General features: G+C 42.1%; 1 protein-coding gene across 1 annotated transcript in view; it reads right to left on the bottom strand.

Moving 5' to 3' along the window:
• LOC308633206 (solute carrier family 41 member 2-like) overlaps positions 1 to 19,035 on the bottom strand; it is a gene marked incomplete at its 3' end in the record, with an annotated part of 53,096 nt that extends 34,061 nt beyond the window's left edge. The window contains exon 1 of the mRNA XM_081265741.1: positions 18,945 to 19,035. The remainder of the gene's footprint in view (positions 1 to 18,944) is intronic.
• Between the last annotated feature and the right edge of the window lie 5,931 nt (positions 19,036 to 24,966).

The following is a 24,966-nucleotide window of genomic DNA, read 5'->3' as shown; positions in this document are numbered from 1 at the left end:
CTGACTTCTTAACAAGACTCCTGAAGCCCAAGATATAAAACCAAGAGTCAGTAAGAGGGATGACATGGAATTAAAAGGCAAAGAACGGCAAAGAAAACAAGAACATGAAGAGAGAGCCTATGGAACGGGAGACCTTTATCACTGCTCCTCAGACAAGGGATTAATATCCAGAAATCAAGGAACTAACACCAAATGTGGGAGGCCATCCTTGCACGTGATTCGAGTCACCTCCCCGGCTGGGTGAGAGGCGCTGAGACACATCTTTGTGTCCAGAGCTTTCCCCACCCTTCTCAGGTCCAAGGGCTTGTCTGTGTGGAGGCGTGCCTGACCACAGCCCCTGAAGACCCAATTGTCTCACCTGACCTTGGGACACTGCCCCCTTAATCTTCATTGGATGGGATTTTCTCCAGAATTTTTTATTCCTCAATAAAAGTCCACTCCCTGGCGTGTTCTCTCTCTCTCTCTCTCTGGCCTCTTCAGTAAATCTCGCTACCCTAATAGGTAGCTGGAAGCTGGAGCTAAGAGAAACCGTCCTGGAGCTGGTTTAAAGGTAATTAGAGTCTCTCTCTGTAATTTAAACTCCCTGTGGATTTCTCATGAAGCCGAACCTTCACCTATGAAGCCTGTGCTGGCCGCAGGCTAAAACCAAAAAAAAAAAAAAAAAAACCCGTCCTATTAATAAATGGACAAAAGAACTAAACACTTCTCAAAAGAAGTAATGCAAATGGCTGACATATAAATGAAAAAGATTCAACACCTCTAACAATTGGGGAATCACAAGTCAAAACCACATTGGGCTTTCATCTTGCTCCAATCAGAATGGCGATCATCAAGAATACAATCATAATCAAGGCCGGCAAGGATGTGGGGAAAACCCGACTCAGACCTTGTCAGTGGGACTGAAAGTTAGTACAACCACTCCAGAAAGCAGTGTGGAGTACAAAGAAAGAAAACTTTGAATGGAACTGCCTTTTAACCCAGTTCTCCCCTCCTCAGCACATACCCAAAGGACTTCAAATCAGCACACTACAGCCATCTAGCCCCATCAGTGTTTATAGCAGAGCAATCCACAATGACCAAGTTAGGGAACCAGAGAACAGACAGATGGATAATGAAAATGTGGCCTCTCTGCACAGCGGAGTTTTACTCAAAGAAGAATGAAATGATGGCACTTGCTGGCAAACAGATGAAACTGGAGAACAACATCATGCTAAGGGAAATAAGCCAGACTCAAAGTCAAGGATCAAAGGTTTTCTCTCAGATGCTGAAGCTAGACCAAAATAAGGGCAGAAAAACCCAGAGAATCCCATGAAAATAGAAGAAAGATCAATGGAGTAGAGGAAGTGACTATTGGGGAGGGAAGAGAGACAGAAAACAGAGGAACAATAGAATGAGACTGACCAAACCTACCCATGGGCCTGGATGAACATACCACAGGGCATTTCACCTTGATGTGTATCTACAATGCTCTCATTTAAAAACTAGAAAGAGAGACAGACAGACAGACTGGTAGAATACAGGAAAGGAAACAGGGAGGAATGAGGGGGCAAAGGGAAGCACTGGGGCTGAAATGGAACAAATTATATTCCATGCTTGAATAACTATGTCAAAGTCTATCATAGTTATATAATATATATATATATATATATATATATATATATATATATATATATATATTGCACTAATATACAATTTTTTTTAAAAAAGAGGGCTTGAGCCTTCCCTGGAATTTCATATGTTTGTTGTTTACCATTGCCTGAGGGCCTACTAGATGCTGGGGCTGCTGTGATTAAGGAATTAGGCACAGTCCCTGGTCTAGTCAGTCGGTTTTACCTTGTAGTGGGAAAGAAAAACAAGTGGGTGAATAAGTAACTGAGTCAATCTGGAGAAAGGCCATGAAGGACACAGTTAATTTAACCAAAAGTGAATGACTGACAGGCTACTTTAGAGGGGAGGGCCTCTCGGGGAGAGTTCTCACTGCCCTTGGCATGACATAATTCTGAAGCTGTCACAAAACTCCCCCAGCCACCACTATCACTGCCGCTTGCAGGGAAACCCACCTGCATGAGAAGAGGATCCACAGGGTCAGAGCTCCAAGGCATTTATTTAAAGCCCCCTCCACCCCTGTTCCTCCCAATAATGTGGCCACTCAATCTCCACTGTTGAAGCTACTCTGAGAGGTGTTTGTTTGCACAGTGTTTTTTTTTTTTTCTTTTTAAATGCAGTTTGTAAGTACTACAAATAGAATTAATCCATGAGAAAGGGAAAACTAGGAACTGCCCTTCAACGAGCACACGCTGCGGATCACATATCACCAGCCTTCTCCAAGAAAGTATGTTTGTTTTTGTTATCCTTCACTTCATCCAGTTATTCTCATGCTTGCTAACTGACAAAGCCTACACCTCCTTAAGGACTCTTTTTACTTTCTTACTTTAAAGAAATCACTTAGAAACTCTTCTAGTTGAATCATGGATTGCAATCAAAATAGCTTTGTGGGTTGAATTAAAATGAGTAATGTCCATAATTACTATTAAATATCAATTCTGTATCTGTTATTCATTTGTGAATGAGTAAAAACAGGTAAAAATGTTAAAAATAATAGAACCCATCCAAGCTTCCCCTGGCTGAAGGTGCTTATTCTGAGGCACACCCGTAGAGACATTATGGGTCACTCTTCAGCTACTTGGCAGGTTCCACTAATCTAATACTCACATAGCTAAAAACCACCCAGGTCTTCAAAACCTTTTGGAGAATGGTTCAGGTTTAAATTCTGACCTCTTTGTAAACTATACAAAGAGTTTTATATATTTCTTTCTTTAGAAAAAAAGAAATCATAATTTTATTCACTAATGGCCAACATTTGCACAGATAGAATTTTTTAAAAAAGTATGTGCAACAGGTTCAAAAAGTATAGTGGTTAAAATTGACACTCTGATGTTTATTTCAGCATTATTCACAATAGCAAGATCTGGACACAAGGTAAGTTAATTAATGGATGAATGGATAAAGAAAATGTGGTATACATACACAATGGACTAGTATACAGCCTACAAAAAAAGGAAATTCTGTCATTCAGGACATGGATGGAGAGGACATTATTCCAAGTGAAATAAGTCAGGCACAGAAAGACAAATACTTCATGAAATTGCTATCATGTGAAATCTAAAAGAGTTGCTGTCATAGAGAATGAAAAGGTAATTACCAGAGACTGGAGGGGAAAAGGAGAAGGGATGGGGAAAGAGAGGATGTTGATCAAAGTTTCAGTGAGAGAAGAATAAGCCTTCAGTGACATATTACAGTGCATAACCATGGTTAATAGTAATACACGCTTTAAAACTGCTGAAATGATAGAGTTTAGTGTTCTACACACATACACACAAACAAGGTAGTGAGGTGATGAATAGATAAGCTTGACTGAATTTTTCTACAATGTATACCTAGATCAAAACATCACATTATAATCCATAAAAACAATTACTTAAAAATAAACATTATCTAAACAATATCAATAAAAATGTCAGGCATAAAGCTAGGTGTGGTGGCTGCAAACCTGTAATTACACCTACTTGGGGGATGGGACAGGAGGACAGCTAGTTCAACGCCAGCCTAGGCAATTTGGTGAAACCATGTCTCAAAAGAAATAAAATGATGAAGATCTGGAGATGTAGCTCAGTAGTAGAGCACTTGGCTAGCTGTTCCAGGCCCTGGGTTCAGTCCCCCTGTATTGCAAAAAAAAAAAAAAAAAAGACATGATTTTAAAAACTTAGGTAGACCTAGCTGTAGCAAATGTTGTTATTTCGCAGTTTTGTTCCAAAGACTCTGTGTGTTAGGTGCAACCAACACAGGGGTGACTCTGCCTATCTGAGTACCTTAGACCTTGCTACTCGAGACTATGGCCTATGGTCCAGTGGCTACAGCAGCACGGGAGCTTGTTAAAAATGTAGGATCTCAGTCAGCTCCCACCCCGAACCCAACCTACCCACTAAATCAAAATCTGCACTTTTAATTGTATCCCAAATGATCACCATACATATTAAAATCTGTCAGAACCCTGGAAAAGAACTTGGCATTATCTACTAAAATCAGAGCATGTGCCCTACCATCCAGAAACCCCACCCAATCATTGCCCCTGGAGAAACTTGCACTGTCCCCTAGAAGACACTGGAAGATGTTCTCTGCAGCACTGTTCATACCAACAAAAAATGAAATTAATCCCTGAGGGGAAAGACCATGGCATATTTGTACAACGGGATATAAGAGGTTTCTTAAGCTCAGAGTGCTCATTACTGCCCTTTAAGCTGTGCGTATATGTTACAAATGAGTCAGCAGGATGATGTCATTTTTACTACTCCTCTCCCAAAAAGGATTGTTCTCTCTCCCTGTTGCCATGTCACCTGCCACACCACAGGAGGGCGACACTGTCTCCAGGGTGTCAGGTGCGGCCATGAGAAGGCTTAGGCCATCGAAGGGCAGTGGGAACAACCCAGGTATGTCTCTTTTCCCCGTCTTTGACAGTGGCATGTCCTAGGCACTTGCTGCTTCTTCAGACTGGGTTCCAGGACAGGGACACATGGAGAGCAGCACCAGAACCAACCATAGCACCCACAGGCTCAGAACACAAGAAATGACCAAAGCTCCTGGCCCTGAAAGTCAATGAAAGTTTAGACTTGCTGATTGCCACAGCGTAACCTGACAAAGCTTCCCAAAGGCATCTATTAAAGGAATCTGCCTGCTAGATGCCTACCCAGATTAGGGGATCTGGCATCCCTGAGCACCTGAAGGCCCCAGTCTATAGTCAAGGAGTTTTCAAACATGTGAATCTCAAACAACAGAAAAATTTCCTCCCAAATTTTACCAAGGTTTTCTTTTTTTGTTGTTGTTGTCAATGGTGCTGACAGCCACAGTCAAGTCGGAATGGCCCCTGGCATTTTGCCAGAAGTAATGGTTGAGAGGCGAGCCATTAAGATGATGCTGGATTGAAACAGGCTGTGTATTCAATTGTATATAGACACCTGCTGTCCTCAGGCACCCGCTACTTTGGAGTTCTCGAGGGGATTCCTGGGGAGTTCGTGTTGGTTGGTGAGGTTCCGGTGGAGGGAGTTCCGGTGTGTGTGGTGTGCCTGGAAGGCCCGAGTGGGTGGCGTTTGCGTGAGTTTGGAAATAAAGTTTGTTCCTGCTTGAGTGGCTTGTGATTTGTGCCCAGCCAGACTGCGGCAAATGGACCTTTATTTTTATTTATTTGTATGTGGTGCTGAGAATCAAACCCAGTACCTCACACATGCTAGGCAAGTGCTCTACCACTGAGCCACAACCCCAGCCCCAAATTTTACCAAGTTTAAATAAATACAATCTTCCTCTAAAAACTCAGCCTACATTTTAACATCAAAAATATAGAAAAAAAAGGAGCTGAGATTCCCTGTAACAACCTTGTCGTGCTTGGGTCAGAGGGTGTGTGACTTAAAGGAAAAGAAATACCAGGCACTCCTTTATGAGTTCAACTGCAATTATAAAAATCCAACATTAGTGCTAAAATTGTTTATTTTTAAAAGTTAAGGGAAAAAAAGTATACTATACATGTGTGTGTTTACTAAGTCAGAATCTTTTTTTTAATATTTATTTTTTAGTTGTAGTTGGATACAATACCTTCATTTTAACTTATTTATTTTTATGTGCTGCGAATGGAACCCAGGTCTCACACATGCAAGGTGATCGCTTTACTACCGAGCCACAACCCTAGCCCCTAAGTCAGAATCTTGGAGAAACCTGCCCATTGTGCCTGAGGAGTTATTCTGTTCCATTGCTAAAGTTAAATAGTACTTAGAATATCCAGCAAAGGCCGGGCACAGTGACGCACACCTGTATTCCAGCTGCTCAGGAGGCTGAAGCAGGAGGATCACAAGTTCAAAGCCAGCATCAGCAACAGCAAGATGCTAAGCAACTCAGTGAAACCCTGACTCTAAAATAAAATAGAGCAAAAGGGCTGGGGATATAGCTTAGGGGTCGAGTGCCCCCAGGTTCAATCTGTGGTAAAAAAAAAAAAAAAGAACATTCAGCAAAGCTGTGTTGGCAGGTATTAATTGTGCCTAATCATTCTGAAAGGTATGAATAGTAATTTAACAATTCATGACAATAAATAAGAGTTTTGATGTAATCTATTACCGGTAATTATCACATTTGGTCAAAACTTTAAAAACATGTTGAACATGTTTTTAAACATATTTATATCAATACACTAAAAACCACTGTCCCATCACACCGACAGAGGCACACAACCACCTACCCGTGGGTCATACTTTGGTTATTACCTCTTCTTTCTTAAGTCCTTCTGCAAGCATGTTTTCCGCTCCTTTCAGTTCCTCTGTCTGATGTTTCTTTTTGTTATTAAAATGCACTAATCACAAAACAAGATATGTTATGTAGTCAACTCAATTAACTTCTAGAAAGGCCATGCCAAACAAAACCGGACCTCAGCTGATACAGACCAAATTATTTTCTTGTTTGATAAATTGTTTTTATTCCTTTGAATAACACTCAGTACTTCATCGTGGGATGGGTTCATAAAGATAAGGATGATGCTCACTCCACTTGCTCTTTGCAGCACTCAAGCAGCAAGCTGATTCTATGGCTGCTCAATTTTCTTTAATTATTTTCATTTAAAAATTCAAATCTGAATAAATTAGGCTTTACTCATTTTCCCTCTTTTTTTTTCTTTTAAATAAAGATACCAGGGGTCATACAGGGTCTCACACATGCTAGCCAAATACTCTACCACTGAGCTACATTCTCCGTGCTTTTTTTGTTTATTTTTGAAATTACAAAATTGCGCCTGCTGGCCTTGAACTTGCAATCCTTCTGTCCCAGCTTCCCGAGGAGCCAGGATTACAGGTAGGCTCCACCATGCCCAACTCCTCTCATTTTAAAGAGAAAAATTTAAAGTGCCAGCAGCCTATTAGACATTAGTTTTATGATTCTGAACTTAGCTTCTTTATTTCTAATAAAACAAAAAATCCCTCTTGACTGAAGAAGCTACCATGAGATCACCTGTCTCCAAAGAGTTTCTCCCTTGGGTTTCCATAAGAACGTATCAGAACCCGCAAAGACCATGAGTCTTGATAATGGAATCACACTGAAGAAGTCTCTTCTCCACCTTGACTAGCTCTAAGCTTTTATTAAACCATTTTTACCCTTTCATTATTCTTATCCACAGGCCTTCTGAGAAAAATCTCAACTTTATTGGCTTAAACTGGAAGCTTTCTGCCTAAACTCAGCTTGAGAGCTCACAGTTTCATTTAGGGCAATAGGTAGTGACATCAAACATTTTTGACAAGAGGGGAAAATGAGAGAAGAGTGAAGGGCATTTAACCTCCGCATACACAGATTGCTATAAAACTGGTGGCCTCCACCCAGCACACAGAAGCTTGAGCAGTCCCCAGGCATGATTCAGCTACTGACACCCAGAAGCCAGCAGAAATCCCTGAAGCCACCTCTCACTTCTAAGGTCACCCACGGAAAGGAAAGAGCAATGCCATAAAAGGTATTAACCCCAACGTTTCTTCATGCCTAAGAGATAGCTGAATATTTGCAAAGAATTTGTTTAAGCCTGCAGAAATAATAGTGGGAATGATAAATCCTTTGTATAATAAATCCTCAATATGTGTCATAATCTTCCAAATGACCCAGAGCAGCTCATTTCATTCTCAGAATCATGAGAACCTCTAATCCCCCTCACTAACAAAAGAAATTTATTAATTATTTTTAAAGAATCTTTATTTGGAAGAAGGCTACACCAAAAAAAAAAAAAAAAGCCAAAATCAGCTACTGGGGAGACTTGGCTAAGCCCATGAGTTCCAGGCCAGCCTGGGCAGCCCAGTGACACTATCTCAAAAACAAAACAAAAATAGAAAACAAAATCAATAAGCCAATGGATCAACAAAGACGGAATCAACTGTTAAAGCAACTCTACCCACTGGGAAAATGTTGACAGATTAAATACTGTAGGTGTCCAAAGAACAAGGTGCACTGCCTAGGACAGTACAGTGTTTTCTACCAGGGCCACCAGGCAGGTCTTATCTACCCCCATGGAAACCAACTGGAAGGCGAACAATATCATGGAACTAGGGATTTGATTAAATAATAGCAACAAATAATCAGTTTTATAATATAGGAAGCAATTACCCTAAGTTTTTGTGCCGCTATTTGAGTTTTTGTGCCGCTATTTGAGTTTTTGTGCCGCTATTTGGAACAGGACTAAGAAGGGCTGGAGGGCAAACAAGCTGAACCAGAGAGCTATTCTGAAGTTGAGGAATTGCCCTCAAACAACAGAAAGGATGTTCCCCACTCTCTCGCAATCTCTCTCTCTCTCTCTCTCTCTCTCTCACACACACATACACACACACACACACACACACACACACACACACACACGGAGCCTTGACACTGGAATACTGGTATTTTTGCTTTTCTTTAATAGAGATGGAGCCATCTGTTTTTAGCAGGGAGGAAACAGCTCCATCTGAAAGTCAAATCTTATGATCAACTTATTCACCTAATATTATATTCGTATTCTGGAATGATTTTGTACTTCTATTTTTTTTAACTCAATATTTCTTGTAGGGGTTTTTATAAGCTGACACAACACTTGTGTAACAAAAGATAGAATACATGATAATAAAACATATCCTTAACTATTTCTCTAACACTTATAAATCTGTAATAAATCTGAAATCCTCATATTTAGAAGCTAAGCAACTATAGCTCATTATCATTTCAAATGAGTAGAAACTGTTATTTGGAATTCATACAAAAGTACACTTTCATATTTTATTCTTTTATCACATTCTAATACTCTTAGGGTCCCATTTTTAAAAATGCATACCCACTTCTACAACCAACTTAAAACATAATTTGACTTACTGAATACATAAGCTAAAAGCTAAAAATAAAAGCTTCCAGAATTTTAAGGTGTAGAAAAGATGCCAAGGGGCCAACATTTAAAAGGAAGAAGTCGATGTACCAATGTTTAACAGAAAAATGAACTTTCAAGAAAAGTGAAAGGGGAAAAAAAAAAGTACTTGCCACACGTAATCATTTCACTCCAGGCTCTAAGATCATGAAGGCCCCATAATTTTCCAGGCTATCGCATTTCAAATATTTACTCAGAGCACTTCTGCCCATCCTCCATATGTCCTTCCCTTTCCCTGTCCCCAGCATGCATTGACACCCTCCACCCGCGAGCTGGCCACTGAAGTCCCTTACCTCCTCTAGGTAACTAAGCAACACAGAAAGCTCCCACAGAGGGTCCCTGGCGACACCTTCACACTGAGGATGAAGCTAGACCTTTTGCCTCCCCAAACTGCTCTCCCTAAGAGGTTGAGTGCACAGACTCCTGAGCAGAGACTCCATGCTGCTGAGGTGAGGGACAGGTACACAGTGTGGTTTCAATTGGCAATATTTCAGTACCTTTACCCCCTGCAATCATCTCTCTTCTCTACACTTTGGTCAGGGCCAAGCACTTTTTAAAATTCAATACCAGTTAACACAAAAGAAAAACAAGGAGCCCTTTTCTGGAGTACTCGCAGTCCAACTCAGAGCTCAAGATCAAACTACTCCCAGGCCACCCACCCAATTTCCCTGCCATACATGGTCTTTGCTCAGAAAAACACTGGACAATCCTTTGCTTCTCATGTCCATAGAGTTCTCTTTTATTCTTTTTCATTCTACATAAAGAAAGAACTGAGGGTAGACAAAAACTGTCGATCCTGGAAAGCCGTCATCCACAGATGATCACTGGTCTATGCAATGAACTTGACTGTTCCAAATACATGTATAAAACAAAAACTGGGTTTATGTTATACATAAGGTTTTGTGTCCTGATTTTTGCATTTCATAAAGTATCAATAAAAATTTTCCTGGTCAATATTATTCTACACTTATTTTTAAAGGTTACTTGCAGTTTCCTCTATTTTTAAACTCCCAGGAACTCGAAAATCTCTTCTACTTTCTTTCCTCCTCTCTCCACACATTCTCCCAAAGAACAGCACAACTAAAAGACAACAGCCCTCATTCAGCTAATAGATCCCAAACACTCTAGGCAAACTCATTAGTCTACAACATTCTATTTTTCAAACCATGATTTCATTTATAGCTTTTATTTGTTGGATGACTGTGAAAAATAACTACATGAGGCCCAAGCTACTTCAGAGGGCCAGAATACCATGAGGACTGAGGTACATCTTCCCCTAACCCATCACGTGTAGCTCAAAAGCCAAACAAAATAAGTTCAGGTGTCCAAAAGGCCTGATTTCTCCCATGAATGCTTCTTGTTTTAAGAATTATAAAACATTGTAATCCCAACAGCTTGGGAGGTTGAGGCAGGAGTATTACAAGTTCAAAGCCAGCCTCAGCAAGTTAGCAAGACCCTAAGCAACTCAGAAAGACCCTTTCTCTAAATAATACACAAAAAAGGGCTGGGAATGTGACTCAGCGGGTAAGCCTCCCTGGGTTCAATCCCCAGTACAAAAAAAAAAATTATAAAATACTGAATTATTTAAGTTTTCTCTCTCTTGTGGTACCCCCTTGCTGATGCTCAAATACATGCCTACTAGCCTGCCTTTTAAACACTGCCTTTTAGGGATTGAGAAAGGAAGAGTATGTGTTCTTAGGAGTAATAGAAGAGCTTAAATTCAGATTATAAAAATCCATACATGATCATAATTCCAGACCTCAATTTATAGGTTTCGGTCAGGTACATTTTTTAAAAGGAGAATAATAACTATCTATTTAAAATTGTATTATTCATGTGGAATCTTTATAGCAAATGCTTTGTGTAATCTGCAACTGAACATAGAGAGCTATTTCCTATGTTATTGTTAGGTACGTCAATAACATGATTTATATTGAGTGATTTTTATGGTGAAATAATAAGTGACTAATTCAACAAATTTTTCACACTTCAGTTAAGAGGGAAAATTTGTTTCCAAATTATATCTTGATTGTCACTAGCTATGGAACACTTGCTTCTAGACTTCAGTTTCCTCATGAAAAAAAATAAATATGCTCTTTATTGGGTTATTGTGAGGATTAAGTGACTTAATACATATCAACCACTTAGAAAATTGTACTGAGCTTTCAGTAAATGCTACCTAATGTTATCATAGTCACTATTAGTATATATTTTTATAAAAGGCTCAAAACCTAACATCCTACCTCATTCTCCTCTTACTAATGAATATGCTATGTTACACAGTCACAAAAATGCTGTACATTGCTGTACTGAATCTCTGGTTTATAATTTTCAAATGAGTTGATACTGTAATAATTATAAATATCTCTTATATTATAAAAATAAAGACACAGGATTTGAATTCAGGACTCTCTAACCACTGTTAGTGATACAGAAGCCACTGCAGGTATTCTTTGGTATGATCTACACCAGCTTACATGGCCATAGGTACAAGGTCTGCTGCAATCCTACTGACTCTGCAGGCTGAGACAGGGGGATTGCAAGTTTAAGGCCAGCCTCAGCAACTTGGCAGACCCTATCTCAAAATCAAAAATACAAAGGGGTGGGAATGTAGCTCAGTGGTCCCACCTCTGATTCACAGTTGAACTCTCCATATCATAATCTATTAATAAATAAATGTTTTCTGAAGACCCAGAAACATAACCATAGCATAAACTGCCTTGGTTATAGACGTCAGACCACAGAGTCCAGAAGCTCCTGTTCCCATAGTGCTCTGACCTCCTTACATCTTACTGCACTCATATACATGAAGGTCATCCTTTTCAAGGCCATGAGCTTTTGAAACAAATTCTACATATTCCCTACTCAGCATCCAACCAACTTGTGTATATGACAATATGTATTTGTTCGGCAACTAAATGAATAACTAAAGTGATCATTAGCTGAACCTTAAAGGACAAGTAAGATTGAGAGATGGGAGAAAAGGAGAAAGTATATCTAACACAGAGACCAGCAACTGGCAGGAAACTGCAGGGATGTGGACAGGTCCCAGCAGAAACTTCCCATGACCAAGCAGCAGGCAGCCATCTGTGCAGACCTGCAATTCCTAAGGAGGCAGCTTAGGACTTCATTTTCTAAACTAGACCAATTGTTTATAAACATTTGTTTTTAAGAAGAGCAACACTTTGATTAAATTAAACCCTATGTGAAATGCCAATACACCAAACGGTTGTGTGAACTCAAAGCACACCAGTTCCCGCACCCTGTACCCCAGCCACTCTGCCCCACCTTACCTGACCCAAGAAGACACCGAGACCTCTCCTCAAGATTGGAAACCACTGGGCTAGAAGAAAAGTCAGAAAGCACAAACATTAAAGTTCTCAAAGAACTCACCTCTGGGGAACCATCTGCCCAGGTGGGAGGAGAGAGGGAAGACACGGGTTCAATGGCCTTAGGTGTCCTGCTGCAGGTTAATGCATCACTGCCCTACAGCAGGACATTTTCTTGACAAAATGACATTGCAGTGAACAGCTGTGTGCACAATATTTTCCCACACCTGGAATTATTTCCTTCTGTGAATTTATACAAGTTAATAGTTTCCATTTGGTCCTATGGTGCACTGCTTAAAACAGGACAGAGTGGAACATAGAAGTATCCAATTCAATGAGTATTTTTAAAAAGCTATCATATATTAGCAAAATTTGACTCTAGCATTCTAGTTCAAGATGTGTATGCATGTGTGTGTACAAAATCTTACTACAAAACTAATTAGGAAAATTTCCACACCTCAAAAATACACTACAATAAACCTGAATCAGAACTGAAATCTCTACCTTTCATGAATTTTTCATAACTTCTCTTGCCACTTATCAGAACGATACACTGGAAGAATTTTCCTTTCGTGATTGGGTTTCACAATTAATTCTGTGAAGTCATAGTACTCTGACAGTAGATTCTCTGGCAACAAACTGAGACATCTTCATATTCTTATTTGTAAGATCTTTGAGGCATATGGATGTTCTATTCTTACTTCTAAGAGCAAAATCTATTTCCTCTTACCTCTAATGATTGATATGTTTTAATCTAACTTACCTCTCTTGGTCCCTAGCAGCTTCCTAAAACTACCTTTGGGCGAGTACTCAGAGAAATGCCTCTAAGTTCAAACAAAATATAAGACGATCCCTAAGCAGGCCGTGGGGGTTCTCGCCTGTAATCCTACTGACTCTGCAGACTGAGACAGGATAGCAAGTTCAAGGCCAGCCTTAGCAACTTGGTGGGACCCTATCTCAAAATAAAAAATACAAAGGGTGGGAATGTAGCTCAGAGGCAAAGCCCCTAGGTTCAATCCCCAATACTGCCCCCACCAAAGGCAGAAAAAAAAAACAATTGCTGGATTGCTAGTTCCTATGAATCACCTGTGCAGTTTTCCTGTACTCTTTGGGAGGAGAAACACCAAAAATAGAAAGCATATTGGCTTTTTTTTTTTCTTATCTCTAGTACTCTTTTATTAATTTGTTAAATTCACTTATTTAAAAGGTAATTTATTTCTATCACTAACATGACTTCAATTGAGAAAAAATTCTAATAAAAACCTTTTTTTTTTTGTTCAAAAGCAAGTTATTACTAGGAGCAGCAAAGCCACCTCCACTCCTACATAACATTTCTATTAACTGAATATAATTAGACTGTATTAACAAAAATTTTCTTAGTCTACAGCTGTACCAGGCACCATGCTACTTGCAAGATTCACTGTGAAAAGACAAAAGTAAGATCTATTCTCAGAGCCTGCCTTCATGATGCAAAGGTAGGCAAAGAATCTTTATGAAATAGAAGATTCTAATAACAATAACAATGGAAAGCTGCTTTAGAACCAGATTTTAGAATACCTGGAACACGAGGCCAAGAGACTTGAAGTTTGAACTTGAGTTGAAAGACTCCACACTGAATGAGACCTTCAGAAAAATATGGATCTAATCAGGCCCCAACTAAATTCAGTGCCTTCTCATTTATTCCGAGATAAATCTAAACTTTCATAAGGTTAACTCGTCCTGCATAAACAACCCCACCCACCCTCACCATTTACTAAGTAGCTACATGTGACCCATCCTTCCTATTTTATTTCTTTTTTAAAAACACACTGGTGGGGGCTGGGGTTGTAGCCCAGAGGCAGAGTGCTCGCCTAGCACATGGGTAGCCCTGGGTTTGATCCTCAGCACCACATAAAAATAAAGAAATAAAATAAAGGCATTGTGTCCAACCACAACTAAAAAAATATTTTAAAAATTAAAAAAAAAAAAAAAAAGAAAAACACTGGTTTGCTGGGCACAGTGGCGCACGCCTGTGGTCTCAGTAGCTCAGGAGGCTGAAGCAGGAGGATGGTAAGTTCAAAGCCAGTCTCAGCAACTTAGTGAGATCCTAAACAACTTGGAGAGGCCCTGTCTCAAAAAATAAAGGGGCTGTCGATGTGGCACAGAGGTTAAGTGACCTTGGGTTGAGTCCTCAGTACCAAACACACACACACACACACACACACACGCTGTCACACAAGATACTAAACTGACGCCACAAAATACTAGTAAGCACTTGCAGTTAGAAAAGTTCCACCCTCAGGTACTGCACATTCTCTTCCCTTTCACCTGGTTTCTCTGATCCTGCTCATGATCTTGGCTCTTAGACATCACTTTCCTGGCCTTTGAAATTCATTCCCCTCCTCTGGTCCCAAAGTTCTAGGCTGTAAACTCATGGCAGCGAGGACCCATTCCTGACTGCCACTGAATCCCCAGGGCCCAGCCTCATGCCTGTTAACATATTAGACACTCGGTAAATATTTGAGTAGTAACACAAGGAAATGGACTTGTATAATCTATGTATTTAACCACATAATGAAATGGTCACCCACTTTAAAAGTTTTTTTTTAAGAGGTTTAGTCTTTTCCAAGGAAAATATAATAGCAGTTATTTTTGTGAATGGTGACCGATTCCCTAGGCTAGCCCACAAAACCCTTTTACTCACCACACAACTCATGAGGAGACTGCTTGTGTCCCCCTCTGAACGGCAACAGATTAAAGAGACACTTCTTTTTCTCAATCCCTATCATTAGTTTCTCTTACAGTAACTTATCTAATTGCTAAGAAAGGGATAAAGGTCAATAAGACAGGCTCTCGCTGGCTCTTTACGCGCTTATATTGCCTTAGAGAAAGTTTTCCTTTACATTTCACCTCCTATGAGGAAACACCTTAGGGCAGGACTTTCCTTCCTGTGAGGGAAACCCGAAGTTTTTCAGGTGCTATGGTTTCATCTGAGTAGGTATGTAAATTAAGAAGAAACAGCTGGGCACAGTGGTGCAAACCTGTAATTCCAGGTGCTTGGAAAGCCAAGTAAGGAGAATCACAAGTTTGAACCCAGCCTGGGCAACAGAGCAAGACCCTGTCTCAAAACAAAAACTTTTCAAAAGGTCTAGAGATGTAGCGCAGTGGTAGAGTATCTACCTTGCACCCCAAGGCCCTGGATTCGACCCCCAGAATCACCTCCCCCCCAAAAAAAAATCTCAATAGCTAAAACAAAACAAAAACCACAAGTTATACACTGAAAATGTCAACCTTATTCTTCTAGTAAAGGCAGCAAGGCATAAAAGAATCAATAATATTAGCACTGTTTATAATATTATTATATTATAATAATAATAACATTATTATTATTATATTACCACTGTTTATAATCCATAGGTTGAAGTAGAGCTGAAGCTGCTCTCCACACACTTTATTTAGTGGTACTGGGCATTGAATCCAGGGGTGCTCTACTACTATGCCACATCCCCAGCCCCTTTCTATGTTTTATTTAGAGACAGGATCTCATTAAGTTGCGTAGGGCCTTGCTAAGTTGCTATATTGCTGAGGCTGGCTTTGAACCCCTGATTCTCCTGCTCAGCCTCCCCAGCCACTGGAATTACAAATGTGCACCACTGTACCCAGCCCCAGCCCCAATCCTTGTTATCTTTTTTGTTGATAGGGACATGTCAAGTTGCACAAGGTAGCCTTGAACTTGAGATCCTCCTTTTTCTGCCTCCCAAATAGCTGGGATTACAGGATATTGGCATTGTACTTCACATACTTTTAATCAGTTGCTTTTTTCACTGTTTCTATTTCAAAATTTTTATTTTCTATAACGCTTCTGAAATTTGGTAGTACACTTTTAAACACTGACAAAGATTCTTGCATGACCAAACTCTAATCCAATTCCTGAACCTTCTCCTAGGGCCATCTGTGCACATTGTAAAATTCAGGTTTAGCAAAGAATCCTGCTGAGTTAGTTTAACCAGAAACTCCCACCCTGACTATCTAATCAGCTCCTCCTCCTCCTCCACAACCCCTAGGTGATTGATCATGGGATCTATTTTTACTAAAATCCTGTTATGTTGGACTGGCCAGAAAACCCCAACCCCTGATGTTTCCCCTTTGTACTTCTCAATGAGGCCTTTAAATTTTTATTTTACTAATTTTTTTTCAGCACTTGGGATCCAACCTAGGGCCTCAGGCACGCCAGGAGAGTACTCTACCCTGAAGCCACACCTTAGCCTCCCTTTGTACTTTCCTATCCACTCTGCTCCTTGGATATCAATTCCTACTTGCCCCACGCTGTATTCAGAATTGAGCCCAGTCTCTCTCCCCAACTCTGCAAAATCCTATTGCTATGGTCCCTATATACCTTTTCTTTTTTTTAATATTTTTTATTTGTAAGTGGATCCTTTATTTCATTTTTTTATTCATATACAGTGCTGAGGATCAAATCCAGGGCCTCACACATGCCTTGCATGCATGGGGCACTGGGTTCGATCCTCAGCACCACATAGGTAAAATAAAGGTAGTGTGTCCGTCTACAACTAATTTTTTTTAAATAAATAAATCTTCTTATTATACTTTATCAGGTATTGTTGAATATTTTTTTCTTTAATCTATTAGATTAGTGCAAAAATGAGTCTGAATTCTTGGAGGTGCTGTCAAAGTAATTTTTGCTATCAAGATCTGATGCTGAATTGGTGCATACTGAAAAATTAACAAGCAGTAGGCATAACAGTGCTCATTCACCTGTAAGTGGCTCTTTAATGCCATCAAAAATATTTACCACCCATGGTTGTACTAAAAATGACACAAACTGAGGAAAATAAGACCCTCTGTTTTGCAAGAAGCATATAAAATTCTGAGTAATTTAACTGAGTAATCTATTATTAGCTCATCTAACTAGACACCAATATAAATTATTTGTAATTAAAGTGATAACCAGAACTTTTCAAACTAAGCACAGAATATATGAAAATAGCAAGTACAGGTTAGCCCTCTTGACTCTGGTCAGGACTTCTGAAGCATCTCTCATAAGAGAAAATAGAATGGGGACAGGAAAAAGGCCAATAATAAGTAGAGTGTTGTGAAAGGATTAAATGGCACTTATTCAACATCTACCCAAGTACAGATTTTAGTATTGTGTTGGTTGGCTTTTTTTTTTTTAAATCAGTGCTAGTCCCAAAACCCAGAATGCCTTTTTTTTTTAAATAAATGAACACCACAACTCAACAGTAAAAAGTCAAATAACCCAATGACAATTAGGGCAAAGAATTTGAATAGCTATTTCTCCAAAAAAAGATACTCAAATGACCAATAAGCATATGAAAAGATGCCTGGTATCCCTACCATTAGGGAAATGCAAATCAAAACCACAAAGAGGTACCACTTCACACCCACTAGGGTGGCCAGAACTTAAAAGGGAGTCAATAGAAAATAACAAGTGCTGGTGGGGAGGTGAAGCAACTGGGAACCCTCATACACTGCTTGGAGGGAATGCAGAAAGGCACAGCTGCTTTGGTAAAGCCTGGGAGTTTTTCAAAAAGTTAAACAGAGAGATTCCACTTCTAGGTATATGCTCAAATGCACTCAAAACATACGTCCGCAAATATTCATGGCAGTATCATATTCAATAACTAAATAAAACCAAACCCAAACGTACATGAACTGGTGAACAGATGAGCAAAAGGTGGAACTGTGTGACACTTCAGAGAATCATTCAGCTATTAACAAAAATAAAGTACTAATACACACGGAAGCATGAATGAACCTGGAAAACCCTATGCTACGTGAAAGAAGCCCGACGGAAAGACACCCATCCTTGATTCCATTTATCGGAAAGGTCCACCGCAGGCAACCCACAGGGACAGAAAGCAGCTTAGTGGTTGCGAAGGGGTGGGGTCGGGGGAAGCGAGAAGTCACTGCCAACGGGGACAGGTTTCTTGGGGGACGAGGTAAATGTTCTGAATAGTGGTGGCAGTGGCAAAACTCGGTGGACACGAAAATCCACACTTCCGAGGGCCGAGTTGGATCGAACGTGGCGTAAATCTCGATTTTTAAAATCATTCATTTACAAAAAGATGACATGTGTAATCTCCACACAAACGTAATCCACAAGTCACAGACATCAGTGTGTCATCTCTTCCCACAAATGAACACTGGGGGATGATGATGATGATGATTATTATTATTATTATTATTATTATTATTATTATTATTATTATTATTATTAGTTCTTTTCTTAATGGAGACACACTGTACAGACAGAAAGACAAGACCCGGGTGACAACCTCGAAGCCGGACTCGGTGTGCCGGAGGCCCCCGACAGCATCCGCGTCCGCACTCGGCCACCGCCCGAGCTCGGGTCGGGGCTGCGGGGCCGGGCGACAGGTCCGCGGCGGCGGCGGCGGCGGCGGCGGCGGGGCGCGCGAGGAGGGTCCGGTGTGCGCGCCCCGGCCCGGCCCGGCCCGCCGCGGGTCCCCGCCCCACCTCCCTCCACCACCTGGGATGCGCCGGGTCCCCGCGTCGCGGACAAAGCCCGGACTTTCCCTCCGCGACCACCTGCCGGGGCGGCGGCGGCCGGCGGGAGCGAGGCCAGTCCCTCAGTCGGGCCGCGGCCGCCGGGCGCGCGGGGAAGGGGCATTCACCTAGAGCCTGGCACCGGCAGCGGGGCGGGCGGCGGCTCCGGCCAGCGGTCCTTCCTGCTCGCGCGCCTCCAGGCGCCGTCGCGGCCCCGCGCTGACAGCCGGCGCCCGAGGCCCGCCCCGCCCCGGCCCGCGCAGGCACACGCCCCGCCGCCGCCCGCGCTGGTGATGTGGCCGCCCCGCGGTGACCTGGCCACCGGCGCCGCCCCCGGCCCCGCGCCAGGAGGGTGCCCACCGGGGGCCGCTCGGGGAAGCGGCGCAGTGGCCGCGGAGGGCGGTCGCCCTGCGCGCCACCCCGCCCGGCACCCCCACGGCGCCCGTGCCGACGTCCGGACCCCCGAGTCCGCGACTCACGGCGTCTGCTCCCAGACCGAGGGCCTCGGTTCGGCGGGGATCGTGCTTCTTGCGGATTGGGATTAAAACCCAGGCACATGTGAACCTGCGCGTGCTTTTCCGCCGTGCAGTGCAGAGCGTGGGCCGCGCAAGAGCCAAGGTCCAAGGGAAGGGGAGAGATGCCTCGCAGCCCGCAGCACCTTCCCGGCGCGAGGGAGGTGGGAGCCTGGGCGAGGGGCGCCGGGCGGCGGCTGCACGCGGAGTGGCTCTGCCTGCCCACGTTTCCCTTCAAACCCAGGTGAAGGTGAAGCCCCTCCTGGGAACAGCTGCTTACAGGGGGCATCTATTGTCTGTGACTAGGGCGATGGGATGTGCCCCGGGGCAACTCCAGAGGAACACTTATTCTGAAGGGAAGACTCGTTTTAAAAATCAGATCACAGCTTCCACCAAGTCTGAGTTCCACCATGATTTAATAGGTTTTCAGGTGGTGAAGGGCACCAGCGAATGTTTATGCAGATTTCCCCTCCTTTCGTTTTACAATCAAACTTTGAACTTGAACCTTCATCTTCAGGGTGAAAGGTGCTTCCGTGTCATTCTTGGCCATTTGAAGTCCTGCATGTGGAGGCCACTATCTCCGTTCTGATGGTTTTCAGGACACCTTTTAAGAATGAATGTTCCATTGCAAACAATAGGGGTGTTAAATGCTAAATACAGGAAGCCACCGTTTTTTTTTTTTTTTTTTTTTTTTTTTTTTTTTTTTTTTTTGGACCGGGCTCTTGCACTGGGCCCTAAGAGTAGGCTAAAACTCAAAATGGAGTGGCCAAAGTTGTACATCACCAAGATGAAGCTAAACTGTTTGACCTCAAGAGCAACAGCGGTTTTGATTGGCGTGACAAGGAAGTGGTCTCTAACTTAATTCTTGTACAAAAAAAGGTAACCCGAAGTAACCTGATCTAAATCAGGTTTTTTTTTCTATTATTCTGTTTCCTTGTCCCTACCTTAACAAGAAAACTCACTTTGAAATGATCAGTCTGCTTTTCATTTTTCATTTCTTAACTTTCTTCAGCCCTTTTGTGTCCATAAAACAAACCTGTTCTGCTTTGCTTATCTGCTTACTCTATTTTGTGGAGTAAAATGTTGACCCCTTCTACAATCAGAAAATAAAACCCATTAAAAAACAGTTGAAGTAAATTGTCATTTTGTCCTTTGACCTAGGAAAGCAGTGTTTTGATTGCATTTTCAAATGTTTCGTAATGTGTTGTTGTTGTTTTAACTGCACTAGAAAATAACTAGGTGCTCTTGAAGATTTGCCAGAAGTTCCAACTTAATAGGTGTTCCTCCCCTGGGTCATATGTCTTTCAAGAATTCTACACACAGCACATATAGGAGAAAGCAACCTCTGGTGGTTTTGAAATTCCACCATTTTTTCCTGAATGAGTTGGTGGTTTCTGCCACACTTCATTTCAATTAATTGGCATATGGCAAACAACTTTCTACTTATGTTCTTCATTCTGTGTGTCACAATGTAGTGTTGTTGGAAGCTATGTCATTAACCCAGACTGGACTTGTGTCTTTCCACAAGGTCAGAATTTATTGATTAGCAATAAATTCATAGCTGTATCCATTTCAGTAGCTTTAATTCACAGAGTTCTCATGGTTCACTTGGTGTCATGAGAGTAGCAATCACCAATTCTTTTATCCTGTTCCAATTTTAATTGTGAATCTCTATAACACTAGGGACATACAGCACACGTTACCAATGATATATAGGTTGCAGAGCATCTAATAAAGGGTTAGTAGTGGCCACAGAGTTGAGAGGCATAACTAACAGCAGAGGCAAAGAGCTAATAGAGATGTAGAAGAGTCCCTGAGGGATATTCTGAAAAAGAAAGAACCCAGCCTTGGAAATTTCTGGAGGCATGGAGCTGCTCAGGTTTCAGGGAGCTGGTCAAGGCACAGAGGGCAGGAAGTTCCAAGTGGGCCACGTCAAGAGTGAGATCAAGCTGAGCTAAAGCCCCAGAGTTGGGATCTTTGTCACCTATTGATCTCAGGTGGTGTGAAAAGATGACAGTACAGGTTGGGGTCGCCATCTTAGGTGCCCTTCTTCTTATGTGTTTCAGGTGAGGGGGTTGTATCATTTGATGGGCTTGGGTGTTTGATAAGCTCTTGGGCCTGGTTTCTCTAGCATGGATTCGATACGCCCCTGCATCCAAGTGCCTCAGATTTAATTCAGTAAGTTCCCAAGTGATGATTTTCATAAGCTTGATGTTTTAGTCAGATTTTTCATTGCTGTGACCTGAAGACCAGACAAGAACACCTTAGAAGAGGAAAGGTTTGTTTTGGCTCATGGTTTCAGAGGCTCAGTCCATGGTTGACTTGGCCCAAGGTCAGGCAGCACATCATGGCAGAAGGGCTAGCAGAGGAAAGCAGCTCAGGACATGTCCACCCAGAAGCAGAGAGAAAACTCTGTTCACAGGGACATCCCTAGTGCAGCACGTCCCCAGTTCCCTACTTTCTCCAGCCATACCCTACCTGCCTGTGGTCACCACCCAGCTAATCCTTATCAGTGGATTAATCCACCAGTTAGGTTAAGGCTTTCATAGCCTAACCATTTCACCTCTTAAACTTTCTTGAATTATCTCACACATGAACTTTTGGGGGACATCATATACCCAAATCATAACATATGATTGATTTATTTATCATATTGTGCCTTATGATTGCGCTATGCACCTGGGGATTATTTTTTTCAATAAATTCTTTATGTCAAATATCGGGTATTTATTTGCCTAGACGAGTTACCAAGTCATTCTGCCTTAGGATGGATACGCAAAATGGAGTGGATCATGGCAAACTGCTGCTTTATAAAAGGAGTGACTCGGGGTTAGGCACAGTCTGGAGACTGCTGTTCTACACCACCTGCAGTAACCCAGAGCAGGCGCATCTTGCTCTCCACAGGTGGGTGTTTTTGAGGATGTTCAGCTTCGAGTCGGAACTGAAATGTAAATTCAATTTCAGCCCTGAAAATAACTCGAGCTGAAATCAGGTGAAGAAGCCTCCCCTTCTGAACAGCAAGTCTGGAGCGTGCAGATAAAACAATCACATTACTCTCTTGTCTGCTGCCTGACAGCTGGCAACTCAAAATGTGAAGCAAGAGGCACAGAATTGAGGCCAGGGAGCAATCATTGTGATGATTGCCAGAAGAAAACCTGGGAGTTACAGAAGTGTGGAACAAAGGGGCCTGTCTGCTCTGGGCAAGCAAGATCTCCTTGAGGAAGTGACATTTAATCTGAGCCTTGAAGAACAAGGAGGAGGACAGAGAAGGGTTTAGGGGCAGGGAATGCATTTGCTGAAGGAACAGCCTTTGCCAGACCCCTAATAGGAAGGGGCTCTGCCTGCTAAGGCCTTGGGCAGAGGCCACCATGGTTAGCGTAAGATGGCTAGTCCTGAAGGAGGTGTGGAGCAGAGCCCTTGAGGGTCACACTGAGGACTTTGGAATTGAGCCTAATGGTAATAGGAAGCCACTGAAGAGCTGGAGAGGGTCCAACTGGACATGATCAGAGTTGTATTTATAAAAGATGGTTCTGGCAGTGATGTGGGGAATAAATAAGAAGGTAGCAACAGAGGATGCCTGAAAACCAGTTTGTGAGCCGTTGAAATTAGGAGATTGTGGATTAAAGATATAGACCAAGGTTAGAACCAGTTCTGTGTGAACCGTGGAGGAGAAGTGCCAACTGACTTCTGAGTTTCTCATTTGAAATGGGAAGCTACAGGAGAAGGATGGAAGGGGACAATTTTGAGTTGCTATAGATACATTGAGTTTTTTTGTCATTCAAGTGAAGTGGCTGGGTATATATTTGGGGGAAAAATCTGGGAGTAAAAGTAGAGATTTAGACAGAGATGACATCAAAACTAAGTTTAGGGGAAGCATGTTATAGGTCTTACGTGTAAGAATGTAACCTCTGAACTTTGGAGACAGCTTGAGCAGAAGCAAAGGGACCCTAATAGTTACCAAGTGTGAGGCACTTCACAGAGATGACTCTATTTAATTCTTACATCCATGAAGATAGTATGATAATCCCATTTTGCATATGAGGAAACCAAGGTTTAAATCCTTGCTCAGGGACAGCAGGTATGGGGGTAAGAAGGAAGTAAAATGAGTGGGACATTACCCTATGTGCACATATGATGACATGACCAGTGAATTCTACATCACATACAACTAGGAGAATGAGAAGTCATGCTCCATTTATGTATGATGTGTCAAAATGCATTCTACTGCTATGTATAACTAATTAGAACAAATAAAAATAAATAAATCCTTGCTCAGAATTAATCCCCCAGCTTCACCCCAGGCCCATTAAATAAGAGCCTCTGTGGATAATTCTGATGATCACCAAGGTTCAAGAACCACAGTGTAGACTACCTAAAAGGGGTCCCACAAACCATATAAAATGCCCCCCAAAGAAAAAGCATTGGAGGAAGCATCATTCAGGAGACACACAGCCCAAGCAGCAAATGTTCCAGACACACAATCTGGTTTCTGCCCTCAGCCCCAACATCAGCACCTTCCTAGGAGTCTCCAGAACATTCAACTGTGCATAGCTATTGTGGGACTTTTGTGTGCCAAATATGGGTTTTCATCCATTCATTTGCAAATATTTATTGAGCACTTAACTAAATGCCATTCTCTGTCCTAAGCTCTGGGAATACAGTTGTGAGTAAATTAAACAAATACCTGTCTTGTAAAAGAGTTCCTGCTCCATTGAGGAAAGACAGTAAACAAGTAATAGATACATAGATAGATAGATAGATAGATAGATAGATAGATAGATAGAAAGAGATAGAGATATATATGTGTGTGTGTGTATATATATATATATATATATATATATATATATATATATATATATATCTACATATGTCTACATACATGTATTCATATGGTGATAGCCACTATGAAAAGAAATAAAGCAGGGTTAGGGGCCTCAAGAGTTTCTGGGCAGGATGGGGAGATCGTGCAGAGGAGGGGGCACTGTTTTATTTGAAGTAACCCTGGGAGATGTTGATGGCTGGATGGAAAGGCGCGTGGGAACAGTCATGATACATGGGGAAAGCCCAGCGTGTGTCGTGTTGAAGAGACGGCAGGAGTCCTGTGGCCCGGAGTGCAGTGGTAGCAGGTGCAGCGAGAAGTAGCTGGGGTGGGGCATGAAGCTCACCGGCCTTGTGAAGGCCTTTGGCTTTGACCCTGAATGAGACAGAACTGCTGAAAGGATCTGAGTGGAAGTGGTCCACTCTGAGTTAGGTTTCCATGGGGTCACTGTGGAGAGCTGACCAAGGGAGCCAAGGGTGCAGGACCTGTAAGGAGACTTTGACAAAACCCAGGTGAGAGGGAGGTGGCCTGAGCCATGTGGTTGCCCAGTAAACAATAAGGAGGGTGGACTCTGGGTCCATTCATTGGAGTGGAGCCAAAGGATGGCATTTGCTCGTGGGTTAAGTGAAGGATAGGAAGGAAAGAGAGGGGTTAAGTGGCCTCCAAGGTTTTTGGCTCAGCAACTGGAAGAATGGAATTCCTGCCTCTGAAATGGAAGTGGGTATAGCAGTGAAGTCATGAGACAGGTATGAGATCACCTGGTGAGGGCTTGTGCATTGCTCTGTGGCCTGGTCCATCTTGCCCCTGTGAACTATTCTG

This window comes from Spermophilus citellus, assembly GCF_964194105.1.
Source record: "Spermophilus citellus genome assembly, chromosome: 14".
NCBI lineage: Eukaryota > Metazoa > Chordata > Mammalia > Rodentia > Sciuridae > Spermophilus > Spermophilus citellus.
This window is presented reverse-complemented; position numbering and strand designations above follow the sequence as displayed.